We start from the raw sequence: 25,297 nt of genomic DNA, 5'->3' as shown, positions 1-25,297 counted from the left end.
ATGTCATATATATATATATATATATATATATATATATATATATATATATATATATATATATATATATGTATATATATGTGTGTGTTATTATATATGTATGTTATTAAGTGAACAAGGTGTACCCGGTCCACCAAATTGACTGTCTTAATTCTGCACATATTTCTGTTGCTGTAGTCCTATTTACTATTTCATTATTTCATCCATGCGTGGCGCAGCAGATCCGTGCACACTTTCACCTGCTGTGGAGACGCTGGCCTCACTAACCTCTCCTCCTCTGAGTCGGGTCTACCTCGCGCTGGACTCAGTTTCACTGAGCCTACTAACACTTAAACAGAAAATAAATAAATGGCATTACATCAGTGAGTACATACTGCTTATTGTGCGTAATTTGGACTGACACTGAGATGCATATTGTTCTGTAACTGGTGTGGCGCTGCCACTATTCTCTTGATTTCCACTTCGACATTAGACATTTTTTTGAGTGAAAGAGAAGTTACATTTAGCGTTAATCGTCTGGGTAACAAGCTAACCATCGCAAAGTGTTGTGCTAATGCTGGGGACAGGAAAATTGTATCTTTATAGTTGTATCCATATGATGTGACAGACTTAGGTTAATATTTCTCCAGGTCTGAGGTCTAGAGGGATGTGTTAAGTAGACCCCATAAAGTTATCCTGCAACTGATTTTGATACTGTACTGTCTGGATGGAGCTACAGGACATGTTTTGAATTGATAAGATTTAACAATACAGTGTTAGGGACAGATCAGATGGCCAGAGACTTGAGACTTGACTTGGACTCGAGCTGAAAGACTTGAGACTTGACCTGGACTTCCAAAAAATGACTTGTGAACATCTCTGACCGAGGTCGGCGTATAGCGATGTGTACGCATATCCAAAAACCTGTTGATATCCAAGTCTTTGAAAATGTTTAAAAGTAGCTGTGTTTCTCCTTCTTATCGGGTCTGCAACCTTGCAAACTGTTGGCTGTTTGGTTTGTGTACAGAAACCATAGCAACGCACAGAGCTGACTAGCGGTAAAAACCCCGGATTGAGAAGCATATTCTGAATGCGCTGTATAGGCTACATGTCCAAAGAATGCTTCTAAAACCTGAATAATACCGGAAAATCCCATATGTCTATCGGAAAATGCTATATTCGGAAAAAGGCCTCATTCGGATCCAACCAGAATATGCTGTTTACATGACCCAGATCAAATTCGGAATATTGTCTGTTGTATATTTGGAATAATACCTGTTATTTTGGAGCACTGCAGGCAGCCTCTGTGCTGGGGGTTTTGTGCAATAACAGCAAGAACGCATCGTCTCAAACTGTTAACAGTGTTTTGTGTGCTTATGAACTTGCGAGTTCATTCTTCCAAGAACAGCCAGCAAGAACGATCCCCCCAAGATCCCCAAGATCCCAGACAGACCATTAACAGTGGCAGCACTGTTTTTAGCTTGACGTGTAGATTGAATTTGATGTCTCATTTGCCATCTAACTATAAGCAGAAGTGGAGAAAATAGTCAAAAACTGGGTGAAATAGTTGGCCTACTTTAATGACTAAAGATGCATTTGTATTGACACTGGAAACACATGAATTGAGCCTAATATCACTAAAATTTAGCTGAAAAAGATGAAGTTCTCACACAATATACCTACAATGTGCTATATGATGGAAAGCCAATTAATTCTACAAAGAAGTATGTAAGTGTACAAATGTATTATGAAGCCAAGTGGCCAGTTGGCTCTCCTCACTGACGTGTAAATGAGTAATTAAGGTTGGACTGTTTCACACTAACTGCTGGTCAACTCCCCCCCCACGACAGTTCAATCCCATGTCAGATCTAAACCAAGGCCAGAAGCCATTTGGACTTGGTTTGAATTTGTGGCTTTTTCCAAAATGTGTAGTGCATGGCAGAATTTTGCTCCTCCGCGGGGGAAGTAATTTTTGGCAGGGGGTGCTGGCGGGGGGGGTTGCAGACCACTCGACCTCTGTCTCTCCCCTCCCCTCCATGAAGTACAGCTGAGCTGACGGTGCGTACTGCACAGCGTACTCAGAACAATGAACAGCGAAGTATGCAGTGTTAGGCAAGTTACTTTTAAAAAGTAATTAGTTACAGTTACTAGGTACTTCTTCCAAAACTAAATTAGTTATTCAGTTACAAATTATGAAAGTAACTAGTTACTATTGCGTTACTTTCAAGTACATTTTTAAATGCTCAAATGTGACCCCACCTCCACCCCTCTTTAACGGAACTTAAAATACATGTGCATGTTCAATTATTTATGATAAATCTGAATTCATAATGAAATGGACACTTAATACAATACATTATTAACAGAAACAATGTACACAAATCTAAACTATTTTAATGTTGCTGTGGGACAAAGTGAGACTAGCCTCCAATAGAGCGAGGGAGAAGTGAGAGAGGGACGGCGATTAGCTTTGGAGCGAGTACCGACTCTAGAATCATATAGTGAGAGAAACAAAGTGTCTCCCCTGTTCTTTCTGACCACGGTGGAAAATCTGTAGCAGGAAAAGTTAACCCTCTCCTTGATTTCATAACGCCATACCTGTCTCTCTCGTTGACTGACTCGCTTGTGTTGTTCTTGTGTGTCTGACTATGCGTGCTTTCGAACACCCACCCAACTCTACCTCTGGCTCATAATGACATTTTACTCAACCTCAGCCAATCGTCAGCATTTATGCGTCGTGCACTGCCCACTAACCAAGGAAGAACAGTAAAAAAAGTCTTTGCCTCTTGGCTCAGACTCAGAGGTCTAGTTGGTCTGATGGAAAAAACAGCTTCAAATATAGTAACGCACCACATGTTTTGGCAGTAACAGTAACGGCGTTATGAAGGTGGAAAGAGTAATCAATTAGATTACTCGTTAACGAAAAAAAGTAACGCCGTTAGTAACGCCGTTATTCCCATCACTGGAAGTATGTGACAAATTCTAAAAAGATTTGCGCTCTGGAGTTCGGCTGATAAACTCTGCCATGAGACCCTGAATATCAGATCATCCAAAATGTCGTTGTGGACGTGAAGCAGTGCGGTATGTGAAAGTCTACTCTGAGTGATAGTGCTACGGAGCCAGGTTTTCAGGCGGCCAAGAGCTGAGAAAGACCTTTCGGAGCCAGCAGTAGACACTGGTAAACAGAGGCACAAGTGGATCAGATGTTCCACCTCGGTGAAAAGCCCTCTTGTTACTAAAATTATCCCTCTCTTCATCCCACACCCCAAACATGACATACAAAATGTCGTGGAACAGAAACAACAACCAGAGATATTCATAAGCTATCATTTTATTGTCATCACAGTTTGCTAACAGGGGGTGCTGCAGCACCTCCAGCACCCCTACTGCCCCTGTCTGCCTGTACTCTGTTGTCAACGCCAACAGGCAAAATTGGTCTGTGAAAGATTAGGTTTAAATTGTTTTATTCATCATTACGATGCTCATGAAAGAGTGGTTTGTTGTCAACCAGTGGCATGAATTTACAGTTGACATAGCTTTCAACCAGGCCTCAAAGACATTCCCCATCCTCACAGACCATTAAAAGAGGCACCAAAGTTTTCAGCCCAAAGAGTAGATTGTATTTGATATATCATTTGTCATCGAACTATAAGTAGAAGAAGAAAGAAGCGGCCAGAAAATGGTTAAAAATAGTTCTGAGGTATGAATGAGTTATGAGATATGAATGGACAAAACCAGTCTGCAAATGACAGCAGTATTAAGATCCTCTGGCCAACTTTGTCAACTTAAGATGCAGTGGACATATAGCACTGAGGACACATGAATGAAGACTAATATCGCTCAAATTTAGCTGCAAAGGACAAAGTTCTCACGCAATATGGGGTTGAACCCACAACCCTAATGTAAGAGTGTCATGACCAGGCTACAGTATGTTCACAATATCAAACCACCAATTTTTTAAATCGTGGCGTGATCAAAACCTTCCTTTAACTTTAACCAGTTCTACTAACACTGACACTGCAATCAAACACTGTAAAGAACAATACCAAGTGTAGGGTAGTGCTTGCAGGTGTTCAAAAATGTATACAAAAGTTAAGAATTAATCTGTGAACAAAAGTAGGAACTTGAGAGAAACGTCTTGACATTCCCAACAAACATACATGCAAATCATGAACTGTAATCTGGTGTATAACTTTCTGGTATCACTTGTAATTTAGCATCAGGAGTATAGTGCAAATGAAGGCCATTTCTGAAAGCCAATTTATTCTACAAAGAAGCCTGTAAGTGTACAAAAGTGTTATGAAGCCAGCCAAGTGGCCAGTTAGCTCTCCTCTCCTGCTTAATGACCTTAATGGCTAACGACCAAACCATAGATGTGAAAGAGTAAGTCATGGTCTTCTTTCATGATGCTTCGATCTCTGTCTTTGTGTGATAGAAACTGAGTCAACGTTTGTTCTGAATATGACCAGACTGTTAAACTATCCAAGCCTTTATTTGATGAAAACATTTCTTACAATCATTATAATGAACAATGAAACGTGACCCATGAACTAAACATATTTTAACCAATGACATAATAATACAAATGTCCTCCTCTCTCTCTAAAATTATAGTGGAGTATAGTTTTCATCTTCTTTTCCTTCATTTTCCCTTCCCCCTTTTCTCTCTTTCCTAGTCCTGAAACATAGAAGACAACTAGTTCAGAATTACCTTTTAAAGACTGCATTTCATGGACCACTTTATCTAATGGAACAATGTATACTGCATCATTCTTACCAAGTCTGGTGAAGCCAGTGGTGGGGGCAAATCTGAAATAAATCACTGCAAATAAAACCAAGGAACGAGACAAATTCAAATTTGTCTTCTTCCTCTTACATTCCATCACACTTTTACTCAGTCTGGGAATCCTCAGCACTAATGTTGGCTCTCTTATCGTGAGTAAACCTTGTTACTCTGAGGATAAAATGCACAATTCACTTCATTGTAACTTCATTGAAAATACATTTATGCATTTTTTTAAAGTACACCCCCACACACCCCCTCCCAGGTGTGCAAGGCCTACAAATGCTAATGCATGAGTAGGCGGGACTGTCAGACAGACATAAAAGGTGAGGCAATCAGAGCTCCACACATCCAAGATCTACTGCCTACCTACCTACTTAACTCACCCCAGATTCCCTCTAGAGACTCCTAAGAAGCTCGTCAGAGATCATCATACTACATCATTCTAGAAAGAAGAGAGAATCCTGCTGTCTTACCTCAAGGAGAAAAAAAAGCTATTTTAATTGCTACTGCTAAAGAGCTTGCTAACACTGCATCAGCTCCTTTGGTTTGGTAAACCTACTTATTTTTAGAATTTAGAGTTCCAGTCTTCCAGAGGAGCTATTCAGATCTTCACTGAAGATCTTTCCTGAAAAATGGCTCCCAGTGTGTAAGTTAAGATGAGTTTTGAAGCTCACAATGTAGTGAACTACAACATGTAATGTGCAGTATATACATATATATTCATAGCTTTAAGTTAAGTGAAATATGTCTTTTTTATCTTTCCAGTAAACCCAGGCACTACCTGCTGTGTCCTGTGTGCATGAGGACCCAGGAATCCCTGTCAATCCATCTGCGCAGGGTTTGCATGAAAGACGGCACACCTGAAGTCATTGAGGCAGAGGTGTTGAAGGCAAAAAAAGAGGCTCATGACCTTTTGGTGTCTGGCTGTGTGTTTCAATACACACTGATTCAACAAATTATGGGTGATGCAAATCCACTCAGTAGGATTGTTGAGGAGCTGCACCGCCGCCATCTGGCAGTGATTGGTGTCCCTCTCCCACTGCCTAATGCCAACGTTGTGTTGACCCCTTCTACCAGCACAACCGCACAGCCATCCAGGAGTAGTTCTGAGTCTGAAAATGAGGGGACCAGTCATGCAACCTGTAATCTAACCTCGGATCATGCCAGAAGGTGTAGCAATGTGCAGATGGTTGTCAGGCAGCTTTTGATGAACTGTTGAAAACGCACCCAGTCACGTTGGATGGAAAGGTCCCAAGTAGGAAGGTGCGGGACAAGTTGGCACCTAATCATCAGCGGCAGCTTTCCGAACGCTGGCTGAAGGTGCAGATGAAACTGCGTGTGAAGCATATTCTCTGTGATTTTTTTTTTTACATATTTAATCACCTTTGTCAAGTAAGAATGCTAATTGTGTCAGTTATAGTTCATTTACAAAATCTTTTCTCCTTGACAGCATACTTCTGCAGACGTGCGCCGAGTGAGAATCGGGTCATTGCCTGCATCGCAAAGCAGGGATGGAAGAGCAACATCCCCGACGCCCTCAGGATCCAAGGACATGATCGTGGACCCCAAAACGATTAAGAAACTCAGGTCCCAGAAGTGGAGGGGGCTTCATATCACTAAAACTGAAGGGAATAACAAGGGTGTCTTTGCCACCCGTACATTTCAGCCTGGCTAGGTGATCTGTGATTACCATGGATGGGTGATCACTGCCAAAGAGGCTAGGCAGATCCATAAGAACACCAGTAAGGAGGAGCCTGGATTGTTCTTTTATAAGGACAGGACGTGCATCGATGCACATTCAGCTGCCTGTGACTGCCACACTGAGCAGGAGACTTTTGGCAGGTACAACAACCACTCCAGGACTGAAGCCAACCTAAGGCCCAGGTTGTTTACTGTCAACACTGACGGGGAGGAAAAGGATGTGATTCTTTTCCTCGCAACCAAGGACATCCAGGTGTATGACGAGCTGCTGTTCAACTATGGATTGTTCTCAGTGGTGTAGTCTAATGTATTGTAGTGGGTATACTGTACTGTATACATATTGGCCAGAATCTGCCTTTGGGGGGTGCCGTATCATAGTGGGGCGTCTGGGTGTCCTCCCCAGGGAAGTTTTGAGCTACAAAGATCAGATACACTTTTATGCACCAATTTACAGTGGAAATACCTTTTATTTAGCCTATGTGAAGAAGAAAAACACAGATGACAATTCATAGTATTTAAAAAATATAATGAAGTATGTTGTTGCGTGTCATTGGGCATTTTTAAGTGGGTATGTGGAAATCCTGGAGCTTTCTTAGTGGGTATACTGCGTATACCTGCGTATCACGTAGACTACACCACTGATTGTTTTCCAGTTCAACCACTTTTCCTTAACCCCTGGGGTAAACGTCATGAGAAGAATTCAAAAATAATTAGGAAAAGACAACCGCAGGGCAAGGAGAATCTGACAGCGCTCACTCTGCTGCGTAATCCTGTGAAGGTGGATGTTGTTGACATGGGTCTGCCGGTGAAACAACACTGTTCCAAAGGTGGACTACAGAAAGCGCATCTGGAAACTTCGCCCCGTGCATCCTGTTTTTTCATGCTGGCTCTCAGATTATTACTTTATCACCATTTTCCCCCATCATGTTTTGCACCATTATGTCTATTCATGTAATTTTGTTATTATAAAGCACTGGGATGTAGGCTGTTCCCTGTGTAGGTGTTCTGCAAATAAAGTTTATTATTGGTTTCTCACGCTCACTCTCCTGTCCACTCATATTTTTCCTCATCCGAATCACGATTATTGTATGAAAATAATTGTATAATGTATGCAAGATAAGCAAAATGCGTTAGGACCATGAATCTATTGTACATTTTATGTTATAACAGTTATGTTGTTGAGGGTGGGTGAAAGAAATACATTATAAATGAGGACAATGTTCTCTAAATTGTAAAGATGTGTCTGCTGCTGCTCCGCTGAGCACATTTACGCACGAGGACCAGTGTTGCCAGATCTCGCGAGACAAATAAGCAACCAGGCCTGTGAAAACAAGCCCAAAACAAGCGACTTTTTCTACGGAGCCCCCCTATGTTCCGGGAAGAGAAAAATAAATAAACTGTGTGCACGGTTTTACAATCCGTGTGGACGCATTTTAAACTGTGGGTACAGATTGTCAATTTACATCCATGTGGACAGATTGGTAAACTGTATGCAGTTTTGCAAAACTGTACACACTGTAGTTTATTTATTTTTCTCCCCCCTGTGCTTCAGGACAATGACCACAAGAGGGAGTTAAACCACTTTTTAACATTAGAAAACTGATGGGATATCAAATATACACTGATGTACCAAGTACATTATATACACAGTAAACCTCTGATAATTAAAATTTGCACACACAAATAAATATCATCCTGAATTCACAAATTCTTTATTATTGCAGGGACTGCAGAAGATCCCGTTTTTAAATAACTATAACCCAGAAACAGGAGAAATTATAGATAATCTTAGTGTGCAGCAATAAAGTGGCTCCTGCTCTGATAAACAAATGAGTGAGTTACAAAAGACTCAAATAAACTAAACTGGTTTAAAAACCATTCCAGTCAAAACCATTTGAACAGGTGAGGATGAGGCTTGGTCTAAAACAATTTTCTTAAGACTCATAACACTTTAGCCTCATATATATGAAGAATAACACCACCATTATCTTTCAAGTTCCTTCAGGTACCAATGTGCAAATTAAACATATTTAACAATATAACAATTTGTCTGAACTGAACCTATGAAATATCTGAAAATATCTTAAATATCCTGAAACATTCAACATGTTTTAGTTCTACATCCAGACATTCTTGATGGCCTACATTCAAACAAAAACAAATAAAATCATATAAATAATAAAAACAAACATAACAAAAACTTGTGTGAAATGAGAATGTAACTATCCTCTTGTTTAGTTGAGGAGAGTGTGGTGACCCAAAGAGGGCCAATCAAAGTAAAATGTCAAAGTGGCATATGAGCTTAAGACGCCACAGGACAGGTACAGAGTAGGCAGTTTCACTCTCTGTAGAACATGGCCTTGTACTGGTGTCTTTGGGCAATTCTTCAGGTGTATTTTCATACCTCCACTGCTGTTTCCTTCATGTGTATAGAGGCCAGAGCTTGTGCCGCAGAAAGAAAAGGTAAGATTTTCTAATGAGGGATACGGTCAAATTATACTTCAGCTATAACACTAGAAGATGGAGCCCTAGGATTCCCTAAATCCCATTAAATATTACAGTACTTTGAGGATTATCATCATTCATCAAAAACAACTTTCCTTCTTAGCATCATATCCTGGCTCTAATAAAAAAGATACAGTAACAGTGCTTACCTTAATTAAAATCCATCTTCACTGTCTTCATCTGCATCCGTCTCCCTGCTCTCTGATGCTCCACTCACAGAGTACATGCAACTATTGAAGCGCTGGAACATCTCTTGGCTTGGGGCAAAGTCCTTGCAGCATATGCCTTGTCTTCTCAGTCCGTATTTTATGTGGAGTATACTGCTGACAGTTTCTTGTCCCATTCTATTCCTTAGTTTGGACTTGACCAGGCTCATCTGTGAGAACACTCGTTCTACGTCAGCATTGCTCAAAGGCATCACAAGCAATGACAGAGAAAAAAGGGCAAGTTTTTTGAAACTGCTGTCTTTGTAATCAAGCACTTCAATCCAAAAGGCCTGTGCCTGGCTGTCCTCCTTGTTTGTCCATGGGAGATATGCAACAGCCTGATACTGTGTTTCAAGAGCTGCAAGATCACCAGAGTAGAGCTTCAGCATTGAGACTGAACTAAGCTGTGGTTTTGTTTGTGACAGGATGACAGTCCGACTGAACACAGTCATAGATTTCCATATCTGGATGTTAGCTGGGAGTCTCTGTTGCACTTGTCTGCCTGCTTCCACCAAGAAGTCACGGCACCTGCTCTTTATATTTCTCTCAGCCATGCTCTCCATTCTTGCCTCATCCAATGCCATCATGAAGGTGACCCCATAATTGACTGCACCCCCAGGTAACAAAACACTGGGGTCTGTTATGTCGATTGCAAGCAGTTGTTCATCTGATGTGCGGATCATTCCAGGTCTCACCACTCTGGAGATGAGGGAGCGAAAGAAAAGAAGCAGACACTCCAACATTTTGAATGGATTGCCCCTGTCCTGCTGGAACTGTTCCTGTTGAACCTGTTGAATTCTTGTAGAAAAGGCATTAAAAACCGCAGGTACAGTTTGTTAACAGTATCACTGTACATCTGGTGCAGGATTTCAGCATCATAACATCTCTGGTGGTCTTTGGTTAGCTGAAAGTGAAGCTTCAGTTCATCCCACTGATTGAGTATGCGCAAACAGCAATCATGGATGGAAAGCCACCGTGTACCTGACATCTGTACAAGCATCAAAGGGATTTCACCAGCTTTGATGAGGCTGTAGATCTTTGCATACTCACGGCGGCGAAGAGCACTGTGGGAAAACCAGTTGTGAGAATGAGAGACCAAATATTCAAGGTTGCGTGGGAGGGTCTCCACTGCCTTGCTTACACACAGCTGTATGGAATGGCACACGCACTTGAAAAGCTGGAGATTTGGGTTTTTCTGGAGAAGGTGAGTGTACACTGAATTCCTCTTCCGTACCATGACACTGCAGCCATCTGTACCTAATCCAATGCACTTTTTGATGTCCAGTCCAATACTCTGTAGAAAACGGGTCAGGGTGGAGGCAATAGCCTCTGCTGTTTCACCCTCCAAGTTTAAGTTTGGATTCAATGATCCATTCACAGTTCTGTAAACAAATGCTGTAAACACTGTAATAGTAAAAGTTCTCGCATTAACCGGATTATTAAACCACTCAACCTTTGCCATAAAGTACATTATCATTATTATTAGATGTGTTGCATAAAATGTACGCACGGTGAGTACAGGGTTACGGCTGGCACTCTGCGCACCTTCATATTCGGAATATTAATGGTCAGATGGTGATGCGTCGCTTTAAAGCCGCAAGGACTTGTGGGACGGCATTATCTCCTTCCCTTTCATAAATGATTGTCCAGTGCATCCTATGCTAAAGGAGATGATAAAGGAAGCATTGAAGCACCTTATCACTTAGACAATTCGAACGGCTCTTATCATGGCAGTCACTGAACTACTTCCAGGTCATTTCACTCCGTTAGGAACCTTCCTAAGAAAAATTGATTTCAACCGTAGCCCTTTGGAAGAGAGGGCTCCCACTAGGGCTGGACGATTAATCGAAAATGTATCAACATCGAAATTCTGAAGCTGTCATCGACGTATTTTTCCCATGACGATAATTTAGATAATTTATTTCTGTTGATAGGCCTACTTTCTCCTTAAAAACATTCTACCGCCTGTGCAGGGTCCGAAATAACGGGCCAGCGGGCAGCAGCGGTGGCCAGAGCGGGCAGCAGCGGTGTACTACATCCAACTTCAGCGAAACTCCCAACACGAGTTCAGAGACTGCTGTGTTTGTGTTGTTGTGGAAACAACAGTGTAGCGGACCATCCAGCCTGTTTCTCTGTCGCCGGGTAAGAGTGGAGATGGGCTGTGTTATCACAGACTTGTGCAGAAATGAGCTGCTCATTAACCGCTGATCACTGGACGTCAGTGAGGAATCAACATTATTTAGGAGTTACTAGTAAGGATAGGGAGTTTTAATTTTTTAGTTAGGTACTTGGAGGAATTGTGCAATAATGACAGATTCACACATTTTTCTTTTCTTTACAGTAAATAAATAATTACAAATCTTAAAATCAAGTTCATAAAGTAACTTTCTTTGCATTCATTTGATTCCCAATCAAGATCCACTGGTAAAAATTGCTTTCAATTGTTAATTTGTACTTAAAAACAGTTCTGAAATGCAAAATGATAGAATTTTAATCGTGATAAAATATGTGATTAATCACGATTAACTATAGAACTTCAGCAATTAATCGCGATTAAAAAAAATCTATCGTTTGACAGCCCTACTAAAAATGCATTTTGCTGGTTCAAAGTTAGGACTTACAAGTTAATTAGCAGTTAAGAAATATATTGTATAGTCTATATTTTTATCATACAAAAGATGTTTTTGTGATTCATCTGTCGTCGAATCACAATTTTTTTTATTATCGTTCAAGGTAAAATGTGCAATTAATGGTGATTTAGATTTTAGGTCATATAGTGCAGCCCTAGCTCTGACCTTTCTTGGCTGTGATTTCTCTCCAACCAGAAGCCTGCCCTATCCTGCCAAGAAACCTGCTATCAAAGACAGACTCTGACCTTAATGTGGGTCCCAGACCCAGGAAACATTTCAGGGTGCTCCCAAATATATTTAAAAACTCTGCACAAAAATACAAGAAAAAGAAAAAGGACCATTACCAAGATGACCTCTGACTCTAAGGGCCCTATATTGCACCGCGCAATTGACTTTGTACAACGACGCATGTATCATTCCTATTTTGCACCCGACGCACAGCGGACTTTTCCCTCAACAGACTCACGTTGGTAAATTAGGGAATGAACTTGCGCTCCCGGAGACAGAAGAGCTGCATCGTCTATAGTGAGGTAACCTCGGTCTAATGTTAGACTACATTGCAAAATATCACCATGCATTCATAACCTCGTGATTCAGTGAGAGTGAGCCAAGAACATCGGAAAGTATGTTTTTTGTGACATTTACATTTTGACAAAAAGAAAAATCAATAGCAAACGTAGGTCTCCTTGGCTGTAAACTGCTCCTGGCGTGCGCCCATGGATGTATTAAGAGCGTGCGCCTAGCAAATCTGCCATTATAATAGCAATCCGCCATGGAACAAGTGCGCCTGCTTTTAAAGGGAATGTGAGATAACACTCTGATTAGTTTATTGCACGTTACGCCCAAACCACACCTATAGAGTATAGAGATCCGCCCACAAAGCTACTTGTGTTTGGCGTTTGATACTTACGTTTCAGATTGTTAAAATAGGGCCCTAAGTGTCTATCCCATTGACAACATGACAATTTATTATTATAATTATACAATTATATTAGTCGTAAATACCTTAAAAGACTGCTAAAGAAGCCTGCCATATCCTGCCAAGACACCTGGTGTCCAGGACAGACTCTTTAACTTTGATGTAGGAAACATATCAGGGTGAACCCACCTCCCGGACAAGACAGCTGCCCAGGGGGAATGGAGTCAGCATTGACCTAATAGTACAACATGATCAGGTTTGTACACCTACTGAAAACTTTAGACTGCCAGGGGACTTCCTTTGAAACACTAAGCTCCTCTCTCCTCTCTCTTTTCATCTGTGTGCATTCATGTCCTAGTAATGCTTAGCTCCGGGGAGCTTATTCCCCAGAGTCCTCATGTTTTCCCGCCTCACACCTTTTGGGGTGGCACCTAAATCGTGGTTGCAGCTGCTGCCGTGGTCCAGCTCAACGTCCTGCTACACCCTGAACTGCTATTACTATTATTTCAAGTCATAGTTCTATTATATTTATTGGTACAATAATTGCTACTGTTCCTCATACCAACTGCTATAATTATTATGAATCATATCATAATCATATCATATCTATCAGTGTCTCTTTGTCCCAACCGACAGCAGCAGATGGCCCCCTACCAAGAGCCTGGGTCTGTCTGAGCTTTCTGCCTTAAAAAGGAAGTTTTTCCTCGCCAATGTTGCACCAAATGCTTGCTCTTGGGGAGGGGAATTGTTGGGTCTTTGTAAATTATAGAGTGTGGTCTAGGCTATAGATACAACTGAATTGAATAGAAAACTTGAATTTTTAACTTGGCTGATGTATTGAATTCCGCATTCAGTAATTAGTTTGAGTCTAAGCTGTTTCAGAAAGTGATTCCATTGACGTTGCTGTCAATTATTATTACCAAGACTAACAAAAAGTATATTTAGTTTCTCTTGACCATGGTTAGTAGAAAACGTAATGAGAAAGTTCGATGGGAAAAATTCAAAGAAAAGATGCAGCAAGAGCTTTTTGTTTGCAGTGCAACTGCCAGCAGCAGTAATGTTATAGTCCTTGACGACCAAAGCAGCACTGCATCACTTAGTCAGAGTGTAGAGGACCAAGTGGAAGCTGAGTCTGAGCATCCACAGCCTAGTCATGATGAGGGACAGACAGCAGAGTTCATTTCACATCAGCAAGAGGTACTGGTAAGTGCCAGGAGCAGGACACATTACAATAGGCTGCGTTTATCCCTATCTTAGCGAATTGCATAGTCAGCTAATAACATGGGTGTGCATCATGATTATGAAAATTATTGTGCCATTTAGTGCTGTCAAACTTAACGTGTTTAATAATTTCTGTTAGGTTAATTTGAAACATTAAACGCGTTAGAAATTAATCACGGGTTGACCACGATTTCAATTGGTTGTATATGAGAGGTTGTAGTGAGCTCACTTTTGCTGCTAGGATGAAGACTATGGTATTGAATTAAACAGGAAAACATCAGGCATGCATTGGTACCACTCTAAACATGCTACCAAACAGGGAAGGGGACTAAATAATTCACCAAATTTAACCAAAAGTTTAACCAAAAAATCCTAGCTTGCACTTTCTGTCTTCCATCAGAGTGCAGTATTTTTTGTTCAGGTACAGCAAGTAGCCTACTTTATCTCTGAAAGTGTTGTCAGTAATACTCTGTACTGATTTATAATTAAAAGTTTGTGTAGCCAGTGACATTTTATTATTTGTATTTTATTTCAATGCAGATGTAATGGCATTGTAAATGTTTTGTTTTTATTTGAAGGCTGAGGCTTCATTAATAAACACAACCCCAAATATCATCATTGGTTTTGAGATGTTACTTGCTGTGAATACCTTGTCTGATAGGCTACAGTATTGTGGCATAGTATCAGGACATCCTGGCTAGTGTCTGTCGGGCACGGATACGGGCGAATGGCCGGATGATGGGCCTGTTTGGGAGAAAGTCCAGGGCTGTTTTTTAGCCCCAGTCCGTCCCTGTGTATAAGTGCCAGTGACCTCCCTGTCTGCAGCGTCTTCACACCGCTTGTCCTAAACCTGTTACTGAACTTTAAGACACTGCACTGGCTTAGTTTCTTTCCCTTTTTTCAGCCACAACAATTAATGGACTGTAGTTATATGGCGCTTTTCTAGTCTTAACAACTACTCAAAGTGCTTTTACACAGTACAGGAACCATTCACCATTCACACACATTCATACACTGTGGCCGAGGCTGCCGTACAAGGTGCCACCTGCTCATCAGATAAACATTCACACAGGCACAGCATCAGGTGCAATTCGGTGTTCAGTGTCTTGCCCAAGGAAAGTAGAGTCGAAACGTAGAATATCCACACTTTAACCTGTGCCTCCACTTCCTGTCCTGCTGCCGACTCTCTCCCTCCTCCGGTTATCACTCCTGAAGCCCTGCTTGTCACTGCCACTGCCCAGGTCTCTGGCGCCGCCAATTCCGACTCCCCAGCTGCTGTCTCCACTCTACCAGCTGCTGCTCCGGCAGCTGTCCTGAGGATCCCTGGTTCCAGCTCGGTGCTAAATCCAAATCCCACCGGTCAACTCTGTTCCACTTCATAACCAGAAATGGCCCAGGATATCCACCTGGGGAATCGGTAGGATGTCCTTAGCTTGGATGAGTTTCTGATTCTCCACCGCCATCTCATCGATCACATCTGTGCGTTCCCCTCGTTCCCCGTGCCACCTCACTAGCTGAACTTTGCTCCCCTGCCGTTTCCCCGCTGTTCCTGTGGTAGGGTGATCTGTGCGCCCTTAATCAAAAACAGTTCTGAGGCCTAAGCTGTCATTGAGTCAGTGTCCAAATGGCAAGAATGGATGGACACAGGTTTTTACCAGACCTCAAAGAGATATCTCATCATCACAGACCACTAAAAGTGGCAGCACTGTCTTTAGCCTGAAGTGTCGATTGCATTTCATATCCCATTTGACATCTAACTCTAGGTAGAATAAGAAAGAAATAGCCAAAAACTGGTCAAAAATAGTCCTGAGGCCTAAGCGGTCCAATGTGAAGAACATACAATGGACACAGGTTACAACCAGCCCTCAAAGACATTCCTGATAATCACAGACCATTATGAGTATTTCCACTGTGTTCAACTTTAGATTGTGTAATGATAGGCGACTGCAGGCCACCGTAGTCACAGTCGTGACGTTCACCTAGTGAATGACTGAAAACGTGTACGCTCGTCAATAAAGAAGCAGGTTAAACTCATGTCGGACTAATGGGTTCTTTCTTAATTATTAACATTCATAACAGATTGCATCTCATTTGACATCTAACTATGAGTAAATATTTCTGAGGCCTAAGCGGTCTTTGGATCAGTGTCCAGTGGCAATATCTCTCAGTTGACACACACTAAGTAATTAATACGGTAATATTATTTCTTTTTAAGGAGTAATAAGTAAAAAGTAGCATATTATGCTTCCAACTTGCTAAACTTTGAAGCCAAACAGCTAAGCAGGAGCAGAACGATCCATAAACATATGGCTGGAAGGACAATCAGACAGACAGGCAGGCAGGCAGACAGACAGATACACACACACACACACACACACACACACACACACACACACACACACACACACACAGACAGACAGGGTCCTGATCAGACAGAGCACTCTTTAGCTTTTGCTTATAATTGTTTTAAATGAGAGTTGACATTGCTGAGCTCCTCGCGTGTTGCAAAACTTGCTCTGGCAGCTCACTTTTCGTGGTTTGTAAATACAGAACATTCAGATTTAATTCCATTTCATATGCAGACAGAGGGGCAGTAAAGGGGCAGTCAAGAGAGACAGAGCTGGTAAACAGCTGTTCTTGTAGCTGCTAGTTTTGAATGATCATTGTGAATGCTGAATAATAAATGTAGGAATAAATAACTTTTTTTTGTGATGACAGTTTAGCTAGTGTTGTGTGACTTTTTCCTCTTGTTCTCACTCGCAGGAACAGCATTGGTAGACTCTGCATGACAGCCAATGTTTTTGGATGAAAATAATTTAGAATTTAAATGAACAAATATTCTAATTATACAGTGTTGTACAGAAACCTCCTCACAGCTCAAACAAGAGTCTGGCTGAATCCAGAAGTCGGAGTGAGCCCTCGCAGATTTCAGTCGTACGTACTGTGACATGTTCACCGTCATCCCGTCTGGTCTGCGAGGGCGCAAAACTGTTAGGGGCGGATCACACCAAGAAATGCTGCTAGAAACACAACGCCAGCAAAATCATTGTTTTCCTATAGTATGCCGACAGGGCCTTTTTCCAAGTGAACCACAGCCCATTAGCGTAAGTCAGACCTGGAATTTCACAGTTTAGGGGCAAGCCCACTGGTGGCCAAATGCCAGGGCAGCAAAACCATCAAATAAAACAATGACTTTAGGTCCAAAAAAAAAAGATTGTTTGCAGAAACGTAATGAATTAGCGTATAGATGCTATAAATAGCCACAGGTGTGCTGCGCCTGATGACAGCAGTTCTGGCACGGTTGAAGAACCTCATTGATGTGACACAGATGTGAAAACTGCACTTTCTTTCAGTAGTTTCTAACGTTCGCCATATAAAAAAAGATTTACGGCAGGTGACCACCCCCCAGTTGACGGACAACCAGGCAGATATGTAATATATTTATAAACTGCCGACAGGTAGTCACACTGTGGCGCCGCTCAACTAGGCAAGTTTGCTGAAGGGTGTCAACGAGCCTCAGATCACCTGCCAGTGCTTGGCTCCTGCCACAGACTCGTTGATGCGCTGACTACTAATCGACGCCTCAGTGGCAATCGTCAGACACTTGCCGCGGAGGCATCGATGCCACTCGGAGGATCTCGCTGCGGCTCCTTTCTTTGCTTGCATTGACAGATCTAATAAGTGTTGGAGCGAGCACACTTAACAATATGCAAATTAAGTTTAAGGACGTTTCTACGTCCATATAGTGAACTGTATGGAAATGAGAGTGTGTGCGCACCCACAATAATCCACAATAATTACTATTTATAAAAATAGAACCAAGTGTTCTGTGCGGCATTATAGATCTGAGGAAAAGAATGCATATGCATATGCATATTTTTTGTTTTTTTGTGAACAAGACACTTAACAGTTTTAGCAATCGCCACATTTTGGTCCTACACGTCCTGCGTCACAGCCACACCCCAGACCGCCTCGATCATTATGCCGGCAATTGCAACCCAGATGGCGCTGTCACTCACCAGCTGAAGAGGCTGAGTCCGTCCGGAGAGTATATCGTAGCTTGCCAGCCCTTGGCAACGAGCAATAAGGTCATCCTCCACCCTTCCTCTGTGATTTTACCAGGACCTATAACCCCACGCTCACTGCTGTATATAGTCTCTGGAGCGATATTGGAGTACTGGTAAACAGGAGGTAACTCCGCTCAAAGATTGTCTATTAAACACCAGCGTTAGGTAGTCACTACGTTAGTTTCTGGCATCTCGCGGGGAACTTGACTATTCTGTTTGTTTGGGGTTTGATGGAATCTCGAAGAGAACTGTTTTTGATTTTGTAAGGAAAATGACTCATTTATTGACATGTGAATTGTGGGGTTTGTTTGAGCACGGGGTTGTGTAATACACTGTATTGAACTGCAATTACTTGTGTGTGGGGTTTACCTGTGTCTGCTGAATCCTTTGGAGTTATTCTGGTTGTTAGTAGGGGCTATGTGGAAATGCATGGTCCTTTGTATATTTGACCTCTTCACTAAAAATATAAATGTGTCAATGTTTCCCTCTGACTGGCACCTTGGCAAGGTTAAACCGTTACATAAAAAGTGGCACCCAGTCTAAAAAAGGACTTATACTAACAAACCACCAATTGACAGGAAAGAGGCAGAGGAGAAAATGACGAAATCAGCTGGAAACCCATTAGAGGGTGATAAGTGGGCTATGCAAATACTCATAGAACTGGAGTTACATGCAGGTAACTTCTATTTTTCTAAACCAGAATCAGCTTTAATTGCCAAGCAAGGGGTAATTCAAACAATTCAACACATTAAATACACACACACACACACACAGGACCTATACATGCACTAATGGAGAGCTGTCAGAGTGAGGGGGCTGCACATGGATGAGAGAGTAGAACCCTGAGTAGCAGTGCCCAGCTCCAGTCCGCACGCCGTACTTTGGTCATTACGGGGACTTGAAACAGCGACCCTCTAGTTCCCAACTCCCTACGGACTGAGCTACTACCAGTAATTTGACCTCGGCAGAAATAGACATACAGCAAGGACAACAAAGCTGAACGTAAACATAAACATTTTACAATATACAGATATAAGTTATGTATATAAAAAGTGTATGTATACATATACACATACATATACATAAACATACACATACGTACATAAACACATGTAAACAAACAGCTCTATGAGGTTAGCGGTGGCAGTAGGTCAGTCTGTAGGGAGTTGGGTGGGGCTGGTCCAAATCCCCATATGGACCAAAGTATGGTGGTGGACTGGTAGCTGGAGAGGTGCCAGTTCACCTCCTGGGCACTGCCAAGGTGCTGTTGAGCAAGGCACCGAACCCCCAACTGCTCGGGGTGCCTGTCCATCGACAGCTGCAGCCCCCTCACTCTGACATCTCTCCATTAGTGCATGTATAGGTACTGAGCATGTGTGTATGATAACAACAGAGTGAAAACATTGTAATTTCCCTTACAGGATTTATAAAGTATCAATTATTATTATTATTATTATTATTATTATTATTATTATTATAAACAGTAAGATAACAGGGCCATGCAAAAGTGCAAGGGGTGATGGAATAAATAAGGATTATTAATACAACAGGGTGCTTATATACCTGAGGTAGTTGGGTTAAACAGAAGGGATACATGTCTAAATTATGTGTAACACTGTAAAATCTATACTTTACCAAAAGGTGTATGGTTTGTGTTCCAGGGATATTGCACAGGGTTTGATCCTGACACTATGGACTGGTGTTCAGTGTTCATCATAGTGATCATACTGCTTGTTTTGGTGAACAATATTCTGGCGCCTACCAGAGGAGAGAAGCTCAAACAGCTTGTGTGCAGGGTGTGATTGCTCTGCGATGGAGGGCAGGATGGCACCAATGATTCTCTCTGCAGTCCTGTCTGTTGCAGTCTGTTCTTGTCCTGTTTGGTTGCTGATCCAAACCACAAAAGCATAAAATCAAATATTGGAAAAACATTTCAGTCATTTTTTGCTTTTTGGTTTCATTTTGAAAAACAAATAAATGAATGATACAAGGATTCACCACAAGAATATTTGTATGTATTCATATATATTGTGTATATCATTTAAAAGATGTTTTGCAATTTGAATTATAAATACATCTGGACATAGTTAGCATTTAAAAGACATTTTTAGTGACAATTGCTGTCTCACCAAATTATTATTTTTTTTTTTCCGCCTTTATTTGATAGGACAGCTGGGTGAGAAAGGGGAGAGAGAGGGGGAAGACATGCAGGAAATCGTCACAGGTCTGATTCTAACCCTGTACCTCTGCGTCGTGGCATAAACCTCTCAGTATATGTGCACCTGCCACGACTTCCCAAAGTTTTTGCATTTGAGGCTGTCAGGGAGTCTTAAGTGTCATCAAGGTATTTCACACCTTGTGTATATCACCCCTTACTAGTGAAGGCCTTGTCTTTCACAAATAATTGCTGATTTCTTTTAATCTACTGTAAAGTAGGTGCCATATCTCTATCCACCCTCCGTTGGGGACGTGGCTGGGCCTAAACATATCAGTAGGGTTCTAGATACCTATTATCCAAAATGGGAACATATGCAACAACCAGATCATACGTTAAGTTCCAGTGGTTTGTTTCTTCTCCTGTTAAATGTGGTACCTCTATATTGTGGCTCTCCTGCAATGCAGATATGTTCACCTGCCACATCAGTCTGTATCGACGACGTTTAATTTAGGGGATTGCTCAGGTGCCGCCAGAGGTTCTGCTGGATGTCCCTCAATTTAGGCAGGATGTCCGTCCTCTCCCTCTGTCTCTGTGTTGGCGTTCTAACCTCCGGTGGATTTATGAGGACTATGGTTAACTGCTCCTCAGATCTCTGCAGGGTAAATCCAGACAGCTAGCTAGACTATCTGTCCAGTCTGAGGTTTCTGTTGCACGACTAAAACTACTTTTGAACGTACACGTTCCACCAAAACAAGTTCCTTCCGAGCCTATTATTCAGAGACACCGCAGCTTTTCTCCGGTGCTTAGCACCGCCCAAGACGATTGTGATTGGTTTAAAGAAATGCCAATCAACAAGAGCACGTTTTTCTCCCATCCCCTAATGTTGTCCGGACTAGCCAGACCCTCCTCCGCAGCGCTGTGGAGGAAGGTCTTGCTGGGTACGCGAGACTAGCTTTGTATTGACATCAGTGTCAACCTGTGAAAACAAAATCATTTATTTCTAGTGTTTGGCTACAGCTACACTAGGTTTTTTTAAGCGGAATTTGAGAACAAAGAAAGATCTCGATCCACTCAAGAGTTTTAGCTCCAGTAACAGAACTAATCTCCGTCCATATTAATGTTTCTGACAACGCAAATCAGATGACATGCACGTTCAAAAACGTTTGTTGTTGTTGTTTATGCTTAATATCCTTTTTTTCTTTTTTTTTCTTTTACATTTCCTTTTCTTTACATTTTAATTGTTTTGAGTCCAGTTGGGGGATGGGCTAAAAGAGTCAATAGCATTTCCATTCAGTGTTGTTTTCCCATCCATCCAGAGATGGACTTTATGATGAAAAATATTAAGTTTAACAGGAAGCAGATTGTCTGATGTTACTCTGAGGATGAAAAGGGATGTATAAGTTAGAAAATACTTTGGAGCAAGAACTATAACGGTGAAAAGTAATAGCTGGGAGTTATTAGCTTGGAACGACGATGAGGTAGAACTGTTACTGAAAGGTATATAACCGAAAACGTATTAGTGTAGATGTTGCCTTTGTCTGTTAAGGAGGACAAAAGACGCCCCGGCGAGTCCAAGGGATGTTTGACAACACTCTATCGATATCTAAGCGATATTCCAAAATTTAATTTTAGACATTTATGTTCTATTTTGTTGATATATTACGCAACTTTTGTGAACCCAAGACTTGTAAATTCATTTCAAGCACCAAAACAATTGAGTGTATGTTTGTTTTCACAAGATATTTAAGACATTTCAAACAGTGAAACATCAACTTTTCAGCTTTAGGGCCAAATTATCTCTTTACACATTGCTCAGGCCTCACTTTAGAGAAAGCTCTGTTTGTTCTGAACATTTTGATATGAAACACATGGGGATCAGGTTGTGTACACGTCCTTTACAAGGTGAATTTAATTTGTTACTGTACAAAGCTTAACTAATGTTTCTAATGGACTAATGGTGTCTCAAACCATGAAGAGAATTTGTTACAGCATTCATCAATACAAATATGTATAGCATAACAATTACTGCATGTAAAGGTTTATGTTTCTGAGCGTGGTGGTTAAGCTTCAAACCAGTTGTCCTTTGTGTCAATGTTAGAGCAGAATGGTGACGGATTGACAGCTCAGTCTGTTCCTGTGACCGAGAGACATTTTTCCATTCAGCCATGCAGCTTCCACTGCCAATGCAATGCAGTACAACACACACATACACACACACACACACACACACACACACATACACACACACACACACACACACACACACACACACACACACACACACACACACACACACACACACACACACACCAGCTATAACTTCATAAGGGGCTTGGTTCTGACAGCAGGCTGTGATTGGCTGGTGTGGTTTAAGAAATATGAATGAATTCTGACAGGTCTGCGATGACGTGACTGTGATATAGAGATATCAGGATGATTGCCTCAATATGTCCAGATCAATCAAACTGACACATGTTCACACTCATGTAACCTCTCCTTGTAATTCTGGCTCATAACATTTTAATTTTTGAATTTTTTCTTCTTTTTTTAAAGTTTGATTTAAAAAAACATAACATTTTGAACATTTTATCCAACATCTAAAAAAAAACATCTAATCACAACAATACGTTAGCAGACCAGAAGGAGATAGCAGACCAGGCTAGGATATCTCAGCCTGGGAGGGGGTAGTCTCGCTTTGCCAGACCCTCCTTCAAAGCGCGCTGAAGGAGGGTCTGGCTTCTCCAAATAGCATTAGGGGATGGGAGGAAAATGTGCTCTGGTTAATTAGCATTTCTTTAAACCAATCACAATCATGATGGTCGGTGCTAAACTCTGCACAGAGCCGCTGCAAAATAGTTGTTCGAGAGAAAACCTCAGATTGGACAGATAGTCCAGCTAGCTGTCTGGATTTACCCTGCAGAGATATGAGGAGCAGTTAACCATAGTCCTCACAAATCCACCAGAGGTTAGAACGCCAACACAAAGAAAGCAAGGAAACAGAAATTATATGCATCCGGCGGAATTTCCTGCTGCACGGGAGCAATCCTGGAAGTTGAACGTCAAGGATATAGACTAGTTAACGGACGACATCACAGCAGCACCACATTACTCACTTTCCCTGCAGACATGCATGGCAGAGCCACATGAAGCAAGATTTTCAAGTGAAATAAAAATTGTTACCCATAGAAACGTGCTAAAGTTCTTTCTGGTAGCGGACATGTCCTGACATTCTCTGAGGTTACAGGTGACTGTTAGCAGGGGACATCATGCTTGAGCATACGGAAATAAACATCATTGATTCGGGCACTGCTTAAGTCTCCAAACACCTACAGTCATGTGAAAAAATTAGGACAGCCATGCTAAAGTTGACTAAAAAGAGGAATAAAAAAAATCGTCTTTTGGAAATTGATCTTAATTTAATTAAAAAAATGAGGAAAAAATCCAATCTTTAAGGACACCAATTTTCTTTGTGAATGAATAATGTATCGTAAATAAATAAATGTTCTTGTTTAAAGTCAGTGCACCCCCATGTTAAATTCCCATAGAGGCAGGTAGATTATTATTTTTAAAGGCCAGTTATTTCATGGATCCAGGATACTATGATCCTGATAAAGTTCCCTTGGCCTTTGGAATTAAAATAGCCCCCCATCATCACCTACCCTTCACCATACCTAGAGATTGGCATGGGGTACTTTCCATAAAATCATCTCTCAATGCAAATCAAACCAGCTTTTAGACTAACTGAAATAAAACCATGCCAGTATCTAGGTATGGTGAAGGGTATGTGATGATGTGGGGCTATTTTAATTAACAAGTAAATTTCCCATCCTGGGTTGGTACATGCATTCACTTACGGTGATAAGGTACTTATTTATACACATAAACCCAGCAGTGAACTCTTGTTTCTCCCTTGGGGCCACAGCAGTCCTCACTAATGCTTGGGTGTTTACCCAGCTGTGATATACTTTGACAGGTGAACTGAGTCATTCCTGCTCAGTGCTAAAATTACCTCTCTGCCTTTCAGCCTCGTGCATACACACTAATAACCCTGCACACTCAGAGACATGGAAATCCTGAGATGACTATAACTCGATCTGTCTAGCTGTCTATCTGTCTCTGAGTAACAAGGTTTGCAACATTTGCATCTCAGTTCTTCCTCCACTCAAACCTTTCTTTAAATTACCACAGACAGCCCTTTTTTGCCTGCTAGCCCACCGATTGAATTGGGTGGAGGTTCTGCTCCTGACCTCGGAGCAGGTTGGAGCATTTCAACATACAAGCGTTTAAGAGCTCAAGGGCACCTGAGCAGTGCCCAGGAGGTGAACTGGCACCTCTACAGTTAACACCCCATACTTGGTCTGTACAGGGACTTGAACTGGCAACCCTCCGATTCCCAAGCCAAGTCGCTACAGACTGAGCTACTGCTGCCCCAATGAAGATAGTAGAGGATGGAAGTAAGATGGTAGAAGCATGCTGCATGCTTATTTATTTAAATAAATGTGGTATTGAATGAAAAAACATTTTTTTCGATAGTCGATACTATGGAGGCATTTGGAGACTGCCTACAAGTGTGGAAGTTCAGTACCCAGCCCTAGCATCCCTCAGTTAAAGAGATATTTTGCTGCTTTAAATCCAGCTCTGTGTCATGGCACACTGTCTGGGTAGTGTGTGCAGATGAACGGTGTGTGTCTTTCCTCTGTGGCCACAGTGCACGGAGCTCCCAGCTGAGCAGAGCAGCAGAGGTCTGCCGAGATCCGCTGGATGACAGGAAATGGGTCACAGAGATACGCTGAGATCTTGGATGGATGGAGGCCAAACACCATTAATCTAAACACACTGTCCACACCGCCATGGCACAGAGCTGGATTACAATCTGCAAAGTATCACTTTAAACAAAGCATTTTAGCATCTTTTGTGATCCTCCCTTGTGACAATGATGAGGTAAACAATAGAAATCGTCATTCACGTTATAAAGTAACCTACCAGGAATGTGCTTGCATATGTTTGATTGGCCAACATAGTGCCCTGCAGGATGACTCAGCATTTTGCTGGAGCCCTCTGTATTGGCACACCCACTGTGCCAATTAGAGGATGTATTTTTTCTCGCAGTAGACCTACTGTTGTCTGTC

Source organism: Sander vitreus, chromosome 19 (assembly GCF_031162955.1).
Source record: "Sander vitreus isolate 19-12246 chromosome 19, sanVit1, whole genome shotgun sequence".
In the NCBI taxonomy this organism is placed as follows: Eukaryota; Metazoa; Chordata; class Actinopteri; order Perciformes; family Percidae; genus Sander; species Sander vitreus.
The sequence above is the reverse complement of the archived record's forward strand: the minus strand, read 5'-3'. Positions refer to the sequence as shown.